The 16,255-nt window shown below is 38.1% G+C and overlaps 1 protein-coding gene across 1 annotated transcript in view; it reads right to left on the bottom strand.

Moving 5' to 3' along the window:
* LOC125225513 (DE-cadherin) overlaps positions 1 to 16,255 on the bottom strand; it is a 475,716-nt gene that overhangs the window by 196,508 nt on the left and 262,953 nt on the right. The gene's annotated exons all lie outside the window — the stretch shown is intronic.

The following is a 16,255-nucleotide window of genomic DNA, read 5'->3' as shown; positions in this document are numbered from 1 at the left end:
GAGCTTGAGAAAGATTAGCTTTACTTTTTGTTACAAGTTATTGGCTCGTCATTATTACATAGGTACAATCACCTCTCTATTCCATAAAGGGATAGGCAGACAGAGCACATGAAACTACTAAAGTTTCAGTGCCACTTTTGGCAAATAAGCAGTTAAAAGAAAATGAAACTGACATACTAATATTATGTTCTCAAAAGAATTTGTCGCTGGTACAAAGTAATTGACAATTTGACATGCATTCGACGGTCAAAGAAATAGGAGAGGAGGCTCTCAATGACTCACGAAAAAAAAACTAACTGGAGTTGGCTAACTTACCATGTTAATGTGTTGTGTACCAAAAGTCTAACTGTGCATTTTTTTTGAGTGGCTGGAAGAGCCACAAAAGATTAGTACTTCGTTTTAAGAGGTTGCCGGCAAAGAAGTTAGTTGATTAAGATATTACTTGGCTCCAATATTAGAACACATAACAGTATTCACACATCGGCAGTTCATTATTTCAAACGAAGCCGTCCTACATTCGACTCGATAATTGAAGTTTTCACCAAACTTTACTGTTCCGCGAAACGAAATCAGAAAGTTACTCATTACAGAAAGAACCGAGAACAGAGTGTAAATTGTTAACACTTCAGAGATATGAGGGCCGATTCGCTTATACAACGTTGATGTGATTCTAGGGTTTTTATTATTCGACTAAAGGCTCCGACACGACATACAATTCAATCGCACGCGACGTGGTACAGTGGAATATGAAATTGTATCAACAACGTCGCGATTTAAGCCGTTAAACGCCTAGAGAGAATGGACTACAGGGTGAAAACAATGTTGATACAATATATCACAGTATTCTTGCAAAATTCTTCTGATTCTATGCCGCAGCGATTCGATAAAGTAAACCAGCGTCACATCACACTGGTTACGCCTAAGTTAACTTGCATGATAAGATGATTTAGGTTCATAACATAGATTAAAATCTAAAAACAGAATTGGCCTCCAAGATTACCATCTTGAAATGTGAAAATTGTGAATACGGTGAATATCGCGTACGCGAGGGGAAATTACTTGCTGAATATGTTTTACAAGTGAAGAATTTGTGAGACGACTGTTTATTTGTGTATAACGTTTTTAAATAGGTTTTTATATATGCACGAAATAAACCTGAGAAGTGAGTCGGATTCGCCAAAGTAGAGTTCAGTTAATGCCTATAATTTTGATTTAATGCGTGTCATCAATACCTGATTGGACGAAAGGTGGACAGACAAACAAACGGTGGTGGATGGTGTACAGTCACCGGCATAAGTGATGGTGTCTAACTGTCTGTACTTTGTCACTTTAACATCGTGTTTGAAATGTCATACGAAATTGTCAAACGATTAAAAGCGACAAGGTACAAAAACGTACGGTGGGCCGTATATAAAAAACTTATATTGAACGACATACCCCCGTCTATAATACATTTTGAAGAGAAATGTACTGCTTTATAATTTACCTAAGAAAACACTGTCTCTGAACTGATTAAAAAAGTGGTCACTTCAGTAAGCATGTGCCTTTGATATTACACTTGTGTCTTTAGTAAGTAATAAAGTCATTGTCTATGAAATGTACGCATATGCGTCTTTTTCTCTAGCAAAGTAATATAGTAAACGACTTTGTATTTATTGCAACTCTTTATTCGCCCGTTTGCGGCAAACAGAGCTATAAATCCCCTGAGAGATCGCAGACATGTACACTGAAGAGCAATGAGAACAGGGTCAGTTTGTACCGTATTTTTAAGAACAATTTTATTTTGAACAGCTTAGCAGATTGGTAGTTTTATTTCTGAGGATGAGCTTTTTGCTCAAATAATTTGGAAATACTATTTAAATTTTAACTAGCTGACGAGGTTGCACGGTGCGTGGACACTTATACTCGCCGCAATATTAAGTACCGACAAAAATCATGTTGCTATTTCTTTTATGCAGATGGAGATCCAGTGATATAAAAAGGGATAGCATTTTAACACCTGTCGCCACTTAATATTACGGCGAGTATAAAGTATTTTCACGGAAACGCGCAAACATGTCATGCTATGCTACTTCAGCAGTACCTAAAAGAAGTACTGACGTTGATTGAAGTAGCAGAATATATACGAACGTTTCTGAAAATACGAGGTAAAACTATTATGCACATCTGTACAGCTAATTCGTGTATAGTAAAGTTCGAACCAATGTGTCTCCGTCGTCGGAACCGATTCCCCATTCAGTCCGTCACCGGCCGCCGGAACGCGTTTTGTTTTTGTTCTGCACTGATTGTCCGGCAACGGTACTATTGTGGACATCCCGCTGAGCAACTTGATATCTTTGGATTTGTAGCTGTTTGTGTAGGATGAGAAGCTGCTTGTTTTTATTCTGTTTTTAAGTTTTGATTTCGTACTTATGTTAAACGCAACATAAAATTCTTGAAGGAATGGGTCTTAAGGATCTATAATTTGACCAAACATATGTAAAATGTCTCTGAGAAATTAAAATGAATGTAACTTTATCACACACATACGAGTATTGTATTCAGTATTTTGACTCATCATCATCTTTATCTAAGGCTAATGCCTCAGCCGCGGATGGGTCTCAGCCTGGTCAGGCAGGTCTCTGCAGTCCGATCAACAGATGTGGCCTTCCTAAAACTTTGTATGTGTCCTGGTGTACACCGTCTAGTCATCTGAGCTAGGGCTAGCCTTTATTGTTAGGTGTACCTAGGCCACTGTAGAACCTTTTCACACTAAACGCCGAAGCGCATCGAAGTGACTTCTATGATTCAAATTAATTGACCGTACAATTTTTTTTAAAGCCTCCCACTTTTACCTCATCGTCGACGCAACCAAATATGTAACACCAAATAAATACATCTAAAATTGAATTAATCGCAAATGGATATCTCCCTCAATTTGGGCCAGGGTTAAAGAAGCCATAACCCTCTCACAATCTCGGTGTCCCAGGGGACAGGCGGGTTGTTCCATTTTCAAAATTGCACCCGGAAAGAGTGCGAAGGACGTATGTGATGACTAAAATGGGACCCGTTTCGTTTCGGGGGTGTTGGAATGTTTTGGAAAATTAAAAATTGTTTGTGGCGATTTAATGTTTGCGATTTTTTCATGCTGAAGAGGTCTTAAAATGGATGACCTAGTATCCTTCTGTTTCTGTTGTTTCTGTTATTTTTTTTTTTACACTCACACTTATACACTGCACATTTACACAAAATCAACACTCATTTATTATTATAGGTAATGCATGCTTAGAGATTGTAGCCTAAAGTCTAAAAATCGTACATAAATGTATTAATTAGCTTTGATAAAATTGTATATATAGTCCCAAATTGTTAGATTGTTACATTTAGCATTTCATTTTTGATTTTCCTTTTTAATGTATGTCAATAGCCGAATCATTTTTGTTAAACTATCTTAAGTAACCGGACTTCCGCGAAACAGGCTTTGCCTACTGTGGAAGTCACAGTAAATGATAAAATTGTAGCTATTCCTTTTCTTGGTAAATAAATTATTCTTATTCTTATTCTCAGTATTTATTTTCATTCTCTAGGCTACTAGGTTTTTTACAATATGTATATAAAATAAAATATAAAAACATTTACAAAACAATATAAAAACATATAAACATATTATAAAAAACCTAACCTAGGATGCCGCCAGCAGCGGGGCAGGGCCCAAGCTGCCGGTGGTTAGGGCTGTAGAGAGAGGAACCGTCGGACTATCCGCGCCGTGTCCAAGATCACCGCCTTCTGCATCTGGCCCTTGATCCAGCCACCAAGCGAGAGTCTCTTAAGATGTTGGTCGAGACTCTTCGCTATGAGACCGTTCGCTGAAACGACTATCGGAACAATGATCGTTGAATCAACATCCCACATGGCGGTTATCTCGTGAGCCAAGTCTAGGTACTTACTGGACTTGTCCTTCTCGGCTTTCACGAGATTCTCATCATGGGGGATGGTGATGTCAACGAGCACGGCCCGGCGTTGCGGTCGATCTATTATCACAATGTCAGGCTTATTGGCTACAATAGTCCTGTCAGTGATAATAGATCGATCCCAATAGAGCGTGGCACGACCATTTTCAAGAACTGGCGCAGGCAAGTACTTGTAGTACGGTACTTCGCGGTCCACAAGGCCGTATTGAAGAGCAAGTTGCTGGTGAATAATCCTGGCTACGAGATTATGTCTGTGCAAGTACTCGCCGTTAGCAAGTTATTATTCTTATTCTTTTATCATGAGGTTATTTTTGAATAAATATGAGCTGTAAGTTCAGTAATCCAGCTTTGCCTTAGAACAGGAATTGGCAAACTTATATTTACTTACTTATCTTATGTGGATGTTGTTCTGCGTTCCAGTTCTAGACCGTCCGAGATCGACTCAACATTCCCAACTCCTAATGACCAATTCCCATTATTGCATCGATTATGCTACCATCAACAATTCAACATGACTAGAATATTGTTTACAAATCAAAGCACTTCATTAGCTTAATTGTACTGGACATACGATATTTGACATCTACAAATAACCGGAGCATGAGAGCAAACAGCCACTGATCTCAAAGAAAGTTTTGGTAATCCATACTAATATCATAAATGGGAGTGTGTGTGTGTCTGTTTGTTTTTCCGTCTTTCACGGCAAAATACAAGTACAAGTTTCTAATGGGGTGGCAACGCGCATGTGACACTGTTTGAGTTGCAGGTGTCCATAGGTTGCGGTGACCGCTTTACATCAGGCGGGCCGTATACTTGTTTGCCACCGACGTAGTATAAAAAAAAAAAATGGAGCGACGAATTGACGTGATTTCTTAGGTGGAGATAGTTGAAGGGATGGAGAGTGCACATAGGCAACTTTCTGCCTCTTTCTAACGCGAGCGAAGCCGTGGGCAAATGCTAGTAAGTAATAAGACTAATATGTACATGTTACAGTAAACAATTAATAAGTACTTTTATCTTTTCCCAGGGAAATGGGATCTGATTCATTTTTGAATAAATATGAGCTGTAAGTTCAGTAATCCAGCTTTGCCTTAGAACAGGAATTGGCAAACTTATATTTACTTACTTATCTTATGTGGATGTTGTTCTGCGTTCCAGTTCTAGACCGTCCGAGATCGACTCAACATTCCCAACTCCTAATGACCAATTCCCATTATTGCATCGATTATGCTACCATCAACAATTCAACATGACTAGAATATTGTTTACAAATCAAAGCACTTCATTAGCTTAATTGTACTGGACATACGATCGTCATGTATGGATCAGAGTGTTGGGCCCTAAAGGTGACGGATGAAAAGAGATTGCACGTGGCAGAGATGAGAATGTTAAGATGGATGTGTGGCGTGACAAGAATGGATAAGATAAAGAATGAGTATATCAGAGGAAGCCTGAAAGTAGCACCGATTGTTGAAAAAGTAAGAGCGAATCGACTAGCATGGTATGGACATGTAATGCGGAGGGATGAAAGGCATGTGACGAGAAAGGTATTACGAATGAATGTGGAAGGTGGTGGAAGTAACGGGAGGGGAAAACCGAAGAAGAGGTGGATGGACTGTGTGAGACATGATATGGAACTAAAACAAGTTAATGATGAGATGACGAGTGACAGAGATGTATGGAAGAGAAAGACATGCTGCGCCGACCCCAAGTGACTGGGATAAGGGCAAGAGAATGATGAGAATGATGATACGATATTTGACATCTACAAATAACCGGAGCATGAGAGCAAACAGCCACTGATCTCAAAGAAAGTTTTGGTAATCCATACTAATATCATAAATGGGAAAGTGTGTGTGTCTGTTTGTTTTTCCGTCTTTCACGGCAAAATGGAGCGACGAATTGACGTGATTTCTTAGGTGGAGATAGTTGAAGGGATGGAGAGTGACATAGGCAACTTTCTGCCTCTTTCTAACGCGAGCGAAGCCGTGGGCAAATGCTAGTAAGTAATAAGACTAATATGTACATGTTACAGTAAACAATGAATAAGTACTTTTATCTTTTCCCAGGGAAATGGGATCTGATTTATAGTATGAAAAATGGAGAGTTCAACGCGAAATCAAAAGCTTTATGCTTATTTATAAATAAAACTATGCACAATGTAAGGGTTAAAAATAGATCTACTAGCGTAATAAATAATGTATGCCTTGCGATCGCGTTAACACTTTCGAAACCGGGCTCTACGCGGCGCTACGACATTTTCGCTACATACGGGGAAACCCATGTAATCGGCTACGCTTCTACGAGCGGTGTGCCCGACAGTCGGGTTCTTGGTAGCGAAAGTGTTAATATCAGCTTCGCGTAACAAAATGTGATTTTATGGTTCAGTCAACCGAAAACTATAAGTTTTAAAGTGGCTGAAGCAGTGACGGATTAAGGGATGTGAACTTATTGGCCTTAAGATTTCTAATACTATAATTTTCTTCTAAATTTTAAATTGTAATTTGATGTATGAAATGTTGTTATTGAAGGAAATCGAAAATATTTTTTTTATGTTAAGCAACAACGATTTTTAAGGGTAGAATTTCAAATATTTCATTTCAACCCCTTTTTGCAAAGAGTGGCGCTGAAACTTAGTCGTTCATGTGCTCTGCCTACCACTTTCAGGGATACAGGCGTGATTATATGTATGTATGTCTGTATGTAGAATCATATTATACTCATATTTATATGTCTTTCGCATCACGGAAAAATGGTGTTTCGGACCTTTGGGAGGCGTGCGAGGGGCCGAAGCCAACGCGTAGAGCCCCTTTTGACACTTTAATGAAATGTAAGGGGTACACCGAGCGGACATTTATTATTATTATTACCTAACAGAAGCATTATCCTCTAGCCAAGCGTGCAATAGTTAACGATCTGTTTCGTAGTTTTTTTCTCTCTCTTGCTTGCTCTTGAGGTAGTATTAAGTTACAATCTACATAAAAAAACCTTAGAATACACAAAACCTTTAATTTTCCATTCTAAGCTAGTGTCACAAACAAAATTCGTATGGAATAAAATAGTAATAGTTTCCTATCGGTAGACCACAAAACAACAGCGCATGGCTGCGTGTGACCAGCTAAATCCAATCAACGAGCGAATTGAGATATTTTTAGGATTTAAGCCTGTGAAATAGGGGTTTTTTATGGAATAGGGAATATGAAATAATAAAATCTTCGAGAACATACTTCGCACCTTTGAAATGTTGAATTATAAGTTATAACGTCCATTTTAAAATTGTTTGACTTAGGGCCAGTTGCATCAAGCGCATTTGACCGACACATCATCGTCACGCTTTAACGGTGACAGACGGTTTGACAGATGCAATCGGCCCTTACTTAGACAGTATTTGTTTGACATGTATTGAGTTGCTGTAAGGTATAAGTATGGTTCAATTACGTTGGCTGTGGCTATTAAAAAGTTACCGATTGGGATACGTTTTTCTATGAAAGTCCAATTTTTCCATTGTGCATAGCAGTCGCATAACTTTATTTCACAATAAAAGTATTTTGAACCTTTTAGGTACAGTCAACCAATCTGAATCCTAGGCCACTGTAGAACCTTTTCACAGTAAAAGTCAAATTGACTTCTATAGCAAATAAAGCACGGTGTCAATACGACAGGGTTCTAGAGTGGCCTGGGATTCTAATTGGTTGACTGTACATAGATTACTTACTTTACCAAATATGACTCGTCATGTGATTAACTGCTTACCTGCAAAGAAACAAACATAATTTTAAAATTGGTACAAAAACATTCAAGTAAGGTCATACAGGTAAGTCTGTCATAAGGAGAAGTGACTGGCCTTCACATTTTACCTTTTTAACCCCCGACGCAAAAACGACGGGGTGTTATAAGTGTGTCTGTCTGTGGCATTGTAGCTCCCGTATGTCACTGCATACGTCCTTTCTCCATCCCTTCTACTATCTCCACTTAAAGGTCACGTCAACTCGTCGCTTCGTTTTGCCGTGAAAGACGGACAAACAAACAGACACACACACTTTCCCATTTATAATACTGAAGTATAGATATGGCAAGCTTACAGTGCAGTATGTTAGAACTCGGGTCACGTCAAGTCACGTCACTGCCGATTGATTCCAACCGTTAACGAAGCACGGGCACGTTTGTTCGGCATTATCCACAAAAACTTACTCAGCTACAAAAGGTACTAACTTCATATGACAACAATGACACATATTACTTTTTTACCACGAACGTCTCACGGTTAGATTATGCAGCGTCATCTTCGCGACTTCGTATATCAATACAATTGTACAGTCAAAGTATCAAAATATAGATCCGGATAAAGTGCCAAAAATATGTATGCACATACGTAAAGTCGTGTATTTTTAGCACTGTATCCGCATCTATATTGAATCCATTGGCTGTATCACCGTTGAAATTGCAACTACGTACGTGTAGTCTTTGAACTGTGTGACTCTAAGCGTGTAAGATTATCAGTTGACGGTTTTTGCAAGAAATTACTGTCACACACCGCTAACTTGTCTTGTGATTGTAAAAGCGACTTATTTAGTTGTGGTAAGGTCGGGAGTTGTTGAGACAAGATGAGGGGATCGATAAAAAAGGAAAGGAGCGTTATGTTAACTGTAGCCAACGAACTCATGAGTCAATTGAGTAACCTGGAATGCTGCAAACTACGAGTATCATATAATCTACAAAATTACCTTATATAATGATATTATGATAGGTAGATAATGAACGGGACGAATCGTGTTGTTACTTTCGGAGTAGGGTTGTCAAAATTCAACTTATTCTCTTATCTGTGCTCACGCAAAGGGACATTACATTATGCTATGATAGGTACTTTTATTTAGGTGGTTAAAAAACGTAAACGAATAATATGTAGATTTTCGCATAGATTGTTACAATATTAGTCGTCGGTTAACCAACCAAAATACAATAAAGGCTCGGCCACACATGCGCGTTTTGAGAGCGTAGGCGGCGCGTTAGCGGAGCGCAATATTAGCGGTGCGCCGGACGAACGCTGGCGTTGCGCCCAACGGACGCCGGCGGGAACTAACGAGCGCGGATTGCGAGCGGAATGCGCGCGGATTGCGAGCGGAATGCGCGCGGATTGCGAGCGGAACGCGCGCACATTCCGCTCCGCTAACGCTACGCTATCAAAACGCTTTATGTGTGGCGGAGGCTTAACCAAGTGGATTGTAATGTATTTTATTTGTATTTTCATTTACCCTCAAGTGGTTTAAGGAGCCTTTTGCGAGTTCGGATTGTTTATTGTTTTATTTCGTTGTAGTTGTGTTTTTCGCAACTGTATTAAAAAACGTCGTTTGTCACACGTGCGAGAATGTCATTCTTCACTCGTCTCAAGTTTCGCCACTCGCGTGCCGCTCGTGCAGCGACATACTTCTCGCACTTATAGCGAAATGTACTATTTTGTGTTAATTCCATAAACTTTAATGTGAAAAAATTTAAATTTTTTGACAGATTTTATGCTTAATTGTCGTCACAAAACGGACAGTGAGTTAATTTTTGTTAACAACTTACGCTAATTGGGGGGGCCCAAATTCTGAAAATGCCCCTATAATCCTAATAATGCTCCGTAGCAATTCTGAGCCTTGCAGAGCAGAGTTTCGCTTCTCGACACTGCCTGCTACGAAGCAGAAGATATAAGAACCAGGGACTGAAGGCAACTTATCAAGTTATAACGCACCCTTGTCTCGGAAAATAAAACATCTCATTGCATTTATTGCAAATGCAAATTGCAACGAGCAAGACCTCAAGAGCTGGAGAAAATTGCAAATGAGACTGTAGCTTTATTACGTCGGCATGGCTATTAAACGACTATAGCAAGCAATACCCTTTTAAATAACTTCTTTCTCTTAGGGTTGCCAAGATTTATAGTGAGAAATATTTAAGGAAATGAGAACATAAAAGTCGATTTGCTGAGAATATATAGGAGGGTTTATTTCCTTTGTTGCGTGTGTAAATTAAACTCAAGAACTTCTAAAGCAAAAAGACTAACTAAATTTATATTAGAAAAGATATTAATTTGCCAAATACCGTGAAACACTCCAAAACCAATATTGCAGCAAGTTCAAAAAGAATTGAACTTTGGACTAAAGGTTGGCGAGTTTTACGGTAGGCATATTAAAGCATCATCAATAATCGTAAAGTTTCAATGTCTATTTCTATTATAAAATCCAATTTTATTATTTTAAAAACACAGTATCAAGTTCAAAAGTAAATAAATTAGCCGCATAACAAAAGCGACTTCGTTTTATGATGCGTCAACCGAAGAATAAAACTCATAAATTGCGTCCAACGCCCGCCGCTGCCGCATCGGGGAGTTTATTTTGAAAAATTGCCAACCCTATCTGGCCGCGTTGTTTCTTGCCGGGATTGTAGAAACTTTGCTCCGATGCCGGACATCTGTACGAGTTCTGACTTTTATTCTCGGCTTTACGTAGATTAACATCACTGGAGTCCGCTTGAATTACTGAATATTGATTTAGACACATTCTTTAGTCTTTGATAGGTGTCAAACGGTCCTCCGCTATAGGGCGGGCGATTACTCTTTGTGTGATTAAAAGCTCCGCCACACATGCGCGTTTTGAGAGCAATGATAGCGCTGTGCCGGACGAACGCTGGCGTTGCGCCCAGCGGACGCCGGCCGGCGGGAACTAACGAGAGCGGATTGCGGACGCTACGCTATCAAAATGTATTATGTGTGGCGGCGGCTTTAGTGTTAAATGGTGTAGGTGTTTGGTTCTTTTGTGACTTTATTAGTGTAGTTAGGTCAGGTCCCCGCAACGGTATCATTTCAGAGAAGCATATAAACTAATTGGCTATGATAAGTAAATATTTATAAGGAAGGAACGCGCTAAAATATCTGAAATACTAACAGTGTAAGTTCGATGATATGCAAAGCACGGCATCATTTTGCATTGAAGTGTCCATAAAGTGAAGAGTGTATGAACAAGCGGCTGTGAAGTGGGTGTTATTTCCCACGCCATTTTATCAACATAACAGACCAATTTTTTCACGGGGGCGATATTTGAAATAAAAATTGTAAACGCCTATGAAATGGGCGAATAGACTTTCTGAACGACTCAGATCTGTCTTCTAGTTTTCGTTATACAGCCCTCAAACAATATAATTTTTATGAATAAACGAATATTAATGTTTCTCTTTATCGTGTATGTTATTACATTCAAAGCCTTAACTGTTAAACCTAATACACACTTTATACAAGTATGATCTCTTGGTATTTCTAGAGACATTCTGGGAACGTCAAAGACTCTCAAAAGTCAAAATTCTCAGTCAAAAAGTTGCTTCGCCTATACAATACATATCTAAATATTATCGTGATGCGGCGCCTAGTACGTAAGTGGTCTACTCGAACAAAATACTACATTGTAACATTTACCTTCCGCGGTGCCTGACGTTTTCACCGAGTCTCTTCTATTCCAAACTTTTGAGTTAGTTTATTCCGGAGCACTCGTTCCGAACTTAAAGACAAGTTTACAAGGTGTTTAAATAGACATCAGCGCCTTAATTACTCCAAGATGAGCCGCTCGGGTGCACTTAGGAACTCCCCCCAATAAATAACCCAGTGGCGTTTTGTTTTGGCAGTTCTTAATAAGAAAACTTTAGCGTTTTGTAGGTCATTAAATGCGACAAAACGTTAACACTTAAACGCCGATGAAATTTAAATGTGCGAGCGGCAGAACGTTCTCAAAATTCCCGCCATGTCTGGAAATAATCATGCAAGTTTTGACTCAGAAAGTTAATTGTTGGAAATATTTATCATACAATGCTCTGAACTGTTTTATTTAAGAATTCGTAGATTATAAGAAAACGAAAGGAACTCGTCGTCTATCGTAACTAAGAATTTTTGGCATTATGCGTGCAGAAAAAATACCGACAACAATTTTTCATGAGAACTGAGCAAATTTTGAAATTAATCTAAGACGCGTATATGTAAGACGCGTGAAGTTTGTTCAGTCTAAATCGCTTCCAAAATACCTATAACACATAAAAAGGCGTAGCTTGAAAATATGATGCGAATCAAGCTCAATAAATCTCCATACGGATCAGGGTTCATTTAATCCTTCTAAGCCTTTTTCCTTAACAAATAGGGTGCATATTTGATAACATTAAGCACTATTGGACCCCACTAGAGTAAAGGGTCAAGCGGCGTCATTATCCAGGGCCTTCGAGTAAAAACTCTGGAGTATGCATTCTTTACTATTTTTAGATTTCCGTGCGAAATCCAGCGGACCTGACAAATCCATGGCTTTGTCAAAACGCAACATGTTAGAAATATAACAAAGGGGTTGGGTTTTCGCAAATAAGGTCGGTAAAACTGAAGTTCTTAACACGTTTTATGTACACGTTGTATGAGAAAATGTTTATCATGATTTACAAATGAACAATGACTATTCGGAATTTAATATACCAAAAACTAGTCACATACGGTTTTCAGCTATTTTATGTCGATATTTTGTTATCAACGAATTTATTTTACAATGCAACTTAAAATCTTGCTTGTTTTAAAAGTATATTTTATTTAGAGAAAAAGCAGCTAAGTAACCTAGTTAATTAACATTCATAATAGGCCTATTAAGTTTCAAAATTCAAAGTATTTTCTAGTAAACCTGCCCAAAAGAAACAGCAGGACAGAATAAAATATATACATCTAAATCTTTCACATATCATATACCTAAGTATACTACAACTTCCGATGATAAATAGTCCTAATAAAAACGTAAAAGACTCATCAATAAAGACGACGTTTCTCATCAAGCAAATTGAAGGAACAAACATGGCGTCCGAGACCATTAAGAAATTAATATCGGGAGTGACACGTGGGGACGTCACGCTCACGCAGGATGGCCGAGATGAAATATATTATGGCTGGCGACATTACTGGGCCTCGTAAAACAAGTAAGTACTTTTTGGGACGTCTGAACTGACGATTGCAGGTTTAATCTAGTAAAGCATCTTTGAGTTCGTCACCTTAGAAACGCGGAAAAATATCTTCACGGTATAATTTCGCCAATGACAATTGTGAGCGGATGATGTGTCAAAACGCGAGTGCAACCTTATGGGCGGTTTCGCATATGGTCACAACAGTATGGCGTGATACGAACCGTCAGAAGTGTCGATGTAGAATGGGCTACATCTGAGGTCTACCAAGACATCGAAACGCAGTTTTTTCAAATTCAAATAAAGCAAATTACAGTGACGGACTGACGGATAAAGATACCCTATACTTAGTCCTATGTTTTCTACATTTTTATGTACTTGTGTGATGTTATGTGATGTGACAATTACATATGGAAAGCAATAAAAATGTACGTACATACATTAAAACAGTTTAAGAAATTTTTGTTTTTATGTACGTATTCTGGAAGACTGATCAATTTCCATCGCAGGCGTTAAGTCTGTCACATTGCTTAACGACACGTTATGACATTTTTCCTTCATTTCATCCACGTATATTTTCCTTCGGAATAAATATTTGCAAGAGTTTTCTTGAAGAATTCGCGACGTACCGATGATTTATGTATTGTAGGGTTCCGTAATTGAATGGCGATTGTTACCAGGACCTAGTTTCCTGAGGGCGTAGCATAATAGTTGGATAAAGTTTATCGCATCGGTGCGTCCCTATCGCACTTACAAATAGCGCGAAAAGGATGGCCTGACGTTATATCGTTTATCACGCGACCGTGTTTGCCTGCCTGGATGTGACCTAGTCTCGAAAAGGTTACGCATACTGTGTATTTGTGTTCGTAGTAACGAGAAACTGGGCTATTCTAGAGATTTGCATAATAGAATACTTTTCTCTAATAAAAGCACTTCTCCTTGAAGATCGTGCCTGCGTCTTAACAATGCAACGAGCAAAATAGACTTGAAATAAAATCGATAATAATTTGTCTCTGGTTTTGATACGGGATGAAGATTAAAAAATATTCTCATATACTACGTCACTAGAATGGAAATTGAATTGATTACACCCTGTCTTACACATTGCAAATTTTGAAATATTTATGTTTTAGAGTATTCTAGCAAAGAATCAAGCGTGCATAATATTCCAGATTCTTTGTGAATTTTTCATTTACTTGTTACGAAAACTGGCTACCCATTGGACAATCCAAGCAAAGTTCGTATGTTAAGATTTGTCGGTAGTCAGATTACCACAGGTCACCGGTGACATAGGATTAGGTTTCTTTAGATCCCCAAGTGCAAACTGAACAGAAATAATATCATCTACTGATTGGATTTTATAATTAAACGAATATTACGATCACCCGCCGCCGGGCGTAAATATTTACTATACATATACCCTGTTTTAATTGAATTCCGTCAAATTTAAGGGAAGATTTTTTAGTTCAAATACAATCAATTTCTCTAAGAAACTAGCCTCTTAACTCTTACGGTTATCGAATTATTAAAAAAAAAATTAATTACTGAACACGTGATCCCTTACCACTTCCTAAATGTTATTTGTTTTGACATGTGCCGTCAAACACTTGACAATGACTTTAATGTTATGATTAAGGTCCTCTCACACTAATTAATCCATTTATTACGTATGGAAACGAAAAAAAAAATTTTTTTTTCGAATTTAACAAAAAGCGATATACAAGGTGGTTCCTGATGATGAACCTAACTGCGTGTCGAATTTAACGAAAAACAAAAAAAAAACACGGTATATAACCCACTATTTTGCGGCAGCTCTGCCTCTAACGGCATTTTCAGGCCGCGTGACAATTTTATTCCACCTTGCTGTCATTTGTGTAACATTGTGGGACAGTGTCAGTAATTACTGTCAGCTCGGACAAACAAATGGCCATCGGGGACTAAGTTAATTATTTGGGGGCTAAACACAAAGCAGGACTGTAATACTGGCATTATTAGCGCCTTGACTGTTCCTTTATAGCGTGTGTGAATGAAGATTAAAATTGACTGCGGTGTGAAAAGAAACTAGTGTTTTTCGTACGTGTAAAAATCATACGGTTAAATAAGAACTTGTCCTTAGGAAAATACACCTCTTGGCAAGATATCTACTATTTGACCAGTGGGCAGTTATTTAGACAGATTATTAAGGCCTACGGCGATTACGTGAACGAGACATTTCCTTGGGCAGGATTAGTCATTAGAATTAGAACCCAAATATGGATTTAAACCATTCTAAGTGTCACTCAAGATTATTGGTGTTACATTTTTAGGATGTGATGATGAGACTATCATATCATATACTCGTAACTATATCATTTGAGCTATTAGGTCATCTTTTTGGTATCGTTTTCGTATAATTGAGGATGATCAATTCTGTGACCTCACGGACTTGTAAATAGGTCGAACAAACTGAAAGATAAAGGAAATCTAACTCAGGATCAGCTGTGCAGCTGCAGCCAGCAATGCAAGTTATGACTTTGTTATTCTGTAAGTTACGTCGGATCGTGTAAGAGAATCGGAAAAGGGAGACCTCACAGAAGCCAAAACAACTAATCTAAATAAAAGTCGAGAATTTAATGAAAACGGTAATTATTCGATAAGAATGTGAAATCCATACTTCCATATACTAATATTATAAATGGGAGCAATGATACTTAAAAGGCTTCTTTAACAAACCTCTCCGTCGCCATTCAAACAAGTTCCTCAATGACTTAAAACTATATTCTATAATAACATGAAAGAGCAACATGTATTTATGCTTGAGTCCGTTCGGAAAGTGAAGAACCTTGAAATGTATGGGACCCTATTTAATATATTCTGTGACTCTTTCCGAACTCTACAAATAATAATAGATACCAAGAAATAACCGCAATTTATATTATGAGAGAAAAGTACAGTTGACACGACGTGAAACAACAATGGCCTTTATATTTTATTTACAAGATAAACACCTCTAATAAATGAACTAGTATCTACATCATCCTGTAATAAATATAATAATGCTACTGAGTAATTCATATATTTCAAGACGTCACGCCTCACGTCAGAATGATTTATAAGGGCGAAAATTGATTGGTCGAAGGTAAATATTACTAAAGGACATCGACATCGAAAGTACCTAATATATCTTACTTATAATACGTTTATACTCTACAGTGTGTAAACCTTATACGGGCGATAAATTTAACCAGATATATAATTCTCTATCATTTCATTAATTAGCTAGAACCTAAAATTGATCAAACAAGCTAGGCCTACGAAAGGTTATGGAATACATTGTTTAAGGGGCATTTATATGGGCAAAAAGTTTTAAGTTTTTT

This window comes from Leguminivora glycinivorella, chromosome 1 (genome assembly GCF_023078275.1).
Source record: "Leguminivora glycinivorella isolate SPB_JAAS2020 chromosome 1, LegGlyc_1.1, whole genome shotgun sequence".
NCBI lineage: Eukaryota > Metazoa > Arthropoda > Insecta > Lepidoptera > Tortricidae > Leguminivora > Leguminivora glycinivorella.
This window is presented reverse-complemented; position numbering and strand designations above follow the sequence as displayed.